Raw genomic sequence first — 6,000 nt, 5'->3', positions numbered from 1 at the left:
AAAATTGTCGAACAGAATTGAAGTATTAGTCTAAACAAATTATATTTAAATATTTGTATAAATATCAAAGATGGGTCGTAGATTGATGTTGTCATTCCGTTAGTAACATCAAAATATTAGTCGTAGAACCAAATAGAATATATCTGTGAACTTTTGACAAAACAACTTAAGTGGAATTTTCAAATTTTTCAGGAGAGCGCAAAAACTGTTGAATTTATCGATCAATATTTTATTATTTGTCCTTGAAGAACTTTATTATTTGTGTCAAAGAATTATATATACAACGGATAAATAATGAAATAATTATCGATAAATTCAACAGTTTTTGCGAATTAAGTTGTTTTGTCAAAAACAAATCAAGAACAACTCCAAATAAGTTGTTCGTAAGAAGAAGCAGATTAGTGTAAACGGAGCTTTTTGAAAAGTTAGTTTTATTATAACAAAACTAAGATATTTTCTTATCTCGCCTTAAGATGTTTTGTCCAAACTCCACAGATATATTCTATGACGATATAGCTATGTCTGTCCGTCTTTCTGTTGTTGGCTTGATTGAGCCTCGAGGAAAACACGTGAGGAGATGATATTTTTCCCAAATATTTTTTGTTCATCTGAAATGTTTGGTATTGAAAATGGGCAAAATCCTGTTAAAAATAGCATTGCTCGTTGATTTATCCTAGTCCCCTTACAAATTCCATCGGTATTATCAAATTCCATCATGTAAAAAGTGATAGCAACACCATAAAGTTATATGTATATATATTTGTTCCTTTTAACTCCTACAAGGAGCATAGGGCCGTAACAAGATTATTCCAATATAATCGATTGATGTACGAAGTTTTATTTCATTCCAACGTAGATGAAGATGGGATGTTTCTATTTCGATTTGTTCTTTCCAGGTATGGGATGGTCTTCCTATTCGTCGACTGCCTTGCGGATTCCAGTCCATGACTTGCCTTGCAATATCTGTCGATGGTTTCCGCAATGTACATATGTCCAATCCAACACCATTTACGTTTTCGAATTTCCAGATGGGTCAGTTGTTGTCTGGTTTCTGACCATAGCTCGTTATTTGAAATTGTTCTGGGCCAATATATATGTAAGATCTTCATTACATGTCCGAATGCTTGCCTTGTCTTGTTCTTTATTACAAGTTAATAGAACATAATTATTTAAACAATAAATTTGAAAATCATATGAAAAAGTAGCAAAGCAATATATTTTCCAATTTACATACATATGTATTTAAATACATTTTTGGTAATTTGTTTAAAATTGTTTAGGGGCGAAGCGACCAACTTTCAACTATGAACCTATGTAAGTAAATACAAATCAACGCAGAAGCACCACAGCTATGACTGTGTAAAATTTCATTAAGATATTTCCATTCGCTCCCGGACTACAGAATTATCTCGAAAAATTCACAGAAAAAAATGGTAACAGTTATTTAGTAATTGAAAAAATTTGTTTGAAACATGATTTTACTTTTCAATAATTTTTTAATTCAATATGTTTTTTAATACTTACATATATCAACAATTTCTCTTAGATATGTATTAAAATTCAATAAGAATATTATATTGAAAGTAACAAAAATAAATGTGTCAAAAAAAAAATAAAAATTTAAGAAAAATATTCACATTTTTTTCTTTCATAAAAAATATGTTTTCTTTTATAAATGATAAAAAAACTTGGAGTATTCTGGATGGTAAGTTGAATCTGTAAATATAATATAGTAATAGGAATAAAATGGACATCGATTTCATATACAAAACTTGTTTTCAGCAGGATTTCAGTGGACTCTTTTTTCATCATCAAATGCATCGAGTGTGGAAGGAACTCATTGGAGAACAATACTAGAGGAACAATCTGTATAACCATTCGTGGATGGGGATATTGGTCATAGTAATGGTTCTAAAGGTGAGAAAATCTATATATGCATGCTTTAACTTTGTATTTTAAATTTATAAATATATGTTATTATAATAGATTGTAAATTTGTTTATAATAATAAAAAAAACAATTAAATTGCATTTTTAATTAATATAAGAAAATTCTATTGCAGATATATGTACATATATAATTAATTAGTAACAATATAATTATTCAATGTTACAAATCTATTGTTAAAATTTTACTGTTGACTATTAACAAATTTATTGTTTAATTTCACTAACTCGTTGTTAAAACATTTTGTTGCGAATTAACAATTTTAAGAAACAAACATATTTTTTGTATCAACAAAATCGGTTGTTGGTGCCTTTTTAATTAAAAAAATAATTGTATTGACGAATATGGTAATTAACATGACAATGATTTGTCGTAATTTTTGTCGTATATTGATAGTTACGAGGTGTCAACATAAGACCAAGAAATCAGTTCAAATGCTAATATTATGACAGTTGACTACTTCCATACTACTATTTTAATTCATTATTTTATAAACAAATCATATTGCAAGTGATTGACAAGTAATTTTAAGGTTAATTTATTTACGATGATGTTTGAAGATTTAAATAAATGTTTTTCATATCGTCCAATATATTTCTAATTATTTCAATATTATTTTTGTGGATTCCAGTGTCACTTATTGTTAAAATTTTATCTATACGATTTTTAGCCGTAGAGTATTTTTCCTCCATTTCCTCCAGTATCTAAATAAGGAATCATAGATTTAATTCATTTTTTATCGTAAATTTAATGTCAGGATGAAATGAATTAAATGTTGATAACATATTTTCATTATCTGAAATTACACAAACTAATTCATACACATATTTTGTCAAATTTTTTGCTTATACATATGTATATTTGTGTGTTCTTCTATTCTAATCCATTTTTCGTCTATAATACTTATAGCTAAGTAAAAAATATTATACATAGATGAATTATGGAATAGAATAGAAGAAATCCCAAATATGAGTAAGGGTACATATATTTTTACGTATTTTAAATTTTTGTATAATTGATAACAGAAATTTTCATTGTGATAACAAGATGAATGTACAAGAAAAAGCAGACATTCTTATGGAAATATTTATCGACAAATGTATTGAACAATTGCTATTAAACCAAAAATGTTGACAAAATATGTGGATGATTTGTTCTGTGTAATTTCAGATATTAAATTTTATTCGTCTTTGTGTGTTACTTTTTGATAAGGAATAAAAAAAATGTTATGTAATAGCAGTTATTATTTTTATTTGTTATAATATAAACAATTTGATATACATATAAATCGTCATATGAAATCAAAAAAGCCGTAAGTTACAAAAATATACAAAGTTGAGTTTTTGATAGATTACACAGGTCAACAGCAAAAAAGGCTTCACTAATTACCATATAGATTTGATGCATCATGGTTACCTAAGTACAAAAATGGTAAAAGTTTTGAATTCTATGGATAGAATTTTTTAAATTTTTTTCTAAAATTGCGAATATAACATAATTTATGATAACTCAAAAAGGGTTAGTCCGATATTATTGAAGTAAACTTAAAAAAGTTCAAATTTACATAACCTTTAATCTGTTTATATATTGCGTTTTAATATTCAATTTTTTTGTTTTAAAAAAATCATGAAAAATCGAAAACGACAGAAATTGTTTAGATTTATTGCTTTATTGCAAAGCCACATGTAATAGGAACAAAATAAGATATCGATCATAAAAATCGATTGAATACACGGTGCTGCGATGGAAACAAATTTGGGTTATAGGTTTTGCTGAGTATATTTTAAATTGTGAAACACCCTCAAATTCAGAAGTTATTCTAAAAAACCGTTTTCAGTGATGTTCGTCAACTTATCGACCTATAACTCAGTCAGTTTTTGTCCGATTTAAAATTTTGTAACGTGGTTGTAAAGAAAACTGATTACGCTTTAAAATTACGTGCATTTATTGATACATTTGTAAGTTATAGGTATTGTTTTTGTTAAGAATAACTGAAAAGAAAACAAAATTTATCAACTTTTTTAATTTTAGTCGCTTTTTGTTGATGATTTTGATATGAAAGCTTATAAAAATGTATATCAATGTATAAAGAAAATTTAGTTCTTAACAAGACATGGTTTTAATTTTTCAAATCGCATGAAAACTGTAAAAGTTATTCAACTTTTCATTAATACGTTTTTTAGTATTTTCTCCCCCAGCGCATATGAATAAAAAAAAAAACAAAAAACTATACAAAAAAAAATAATATTTGTAAAATTTTTAAATTTGTGTAAATAAAATTGTCTTTAAAACGCTGTTAAAAAAAATTGGTTTTTATAGAAAAAATTTTAAATAACTATTGTTGAATTTGAAAAATTACGAAAAAAATAAAAAAAAAAATTAAACTTTTTATAATAACTTAAACAATTTCTTGGAATATACAGTAGCAAGCATAAAAAATGCAACGCTATGCAATGTGTTTTTCAACAGCACTGATTTTGCTCAAAAAGGTATCCAATTGTCCACATCTGCTGTTTATACCCTACACCACCATAGTGGGGAGGGTATTATGCGTTTGTGCAGATGTTTGTAACGCCCAAAAATATTAGTCTAACACCCACCTTAAATTATACCGATCGACTTAGAATCACTTTCTGAGTCGATTAAACGATGTCCGTCCGTCTGGTTGGCTGGCTGGTTGTCCATGTAAAACTTGTGCGCACAGTACAGGTCGCCATTTTGAAGATATTTAGATCAAATTTGGTACAAAGGACCAAGCCTATTGAAACTGGCTGAAATCGGTCCATTATTTCACCTAGCCACCATACAAATGTCCTTCCGAAATTGGACTTTATCGGCCATAAATGTTTAATTTATAAATGTATCTCCACAAATTGCGCTCCAAATAAGTTTTATATATACAAAATTCATGTCACTAAATACTCACAACATAGTAAACTTTCATATAGACATAAATCACACGACCTAATTTCATGGTGATCGATCCATAATTGGTCACAGCCCCCATATAAGGCCCACTTCCGAAAATCACTCAAAAATATAAATTATTGAAATTTTAAATGAAAAATGTTTTTGCTCTTTTACTTAGTGTAGGGTATTGTTATATGGTCGGGCTTGACCGACCATACTTTCTTACTTGTTTTATATTCTTATTGCTCATAGGCAATTATTGTATGACATTTTGTTGCAAAAAAAATGCAACTCTACGGAAATTTTCATAATTTTTAAAATTTTGAAAAAAAATAATTATAAAAAATTGCTAAAAACTGTTACAATACAGTAATTTACTGTTAATACTAATAAATTCAAGGATATGAAATCTACCTGAGTAACAGAACGAAACTATCAGACACGAATAAATTAAAATTACGTTAATTGACCTTCCATATCATACGACTGCACTATTAAAGCGTTGGCGCTTAATTAATTTTTGTAAATTATATGGTTTCATGATTCATATCATTAAATTATCTTTTGGAGGTTGCAATAGTCATAAATGTCCACATGTGTTCGTTTGAGTAGCATCAAATATATGATGTCACCTTCCATTGATCAGGTAACACAGCCTTGATTACTTCAAGTTCTAACATTTTAGTTTTATTTCAATAAAATCCATTTCAAAACTAGCCATTAAAATTATTTCGGCACTCTAATCATAACACAATTCTTAATTATATCTAAATTTTTATAACGGAATGGGAGCATGGCGTTTTTTGGATAAAATGTTTATTCTTTTGATTTTGAATGTCCTTAAATTTGTTTGTATTAATAGTAAATGATTGTAATACAACATTATTATAGTTTTTAGAAATTTTTTATAATTATTTTTTTCAAAATTTTAAAAATTAAGTAAATTTCCGTAGAGTTGCATTTTTTCTGCTCGCACAATTTTACCACTGTTTTTACTAAAAATTTTATAATTATCTTTAAGTAAAAAATATTGGAGACAATGTCATACTATAATTGCCAATGATCAATAAGAATATAAAAACAGCAGATGTTTTTTTTTTTAAAAAAATTAATACAAACTGCGAAGGGTTTTGCTTGTCTGCA

This window comes from Calliphora vicina, chromosome 5 (assembly GCF_958450345.1).
Source record: "Calliphora vicina chromosome 5, idCalVici1.1, whole genome shotgun sequence".
NCBI classification, from domain to species: domain Eukaryota; kingdom Metazoa; phylum Arthropoda; class Insecta; order Diptera; family Calliphoridae; genus Calliphora; species Calliphora vicina.
Note: the sequence above shows the minus strand (reverse complement) of the source record.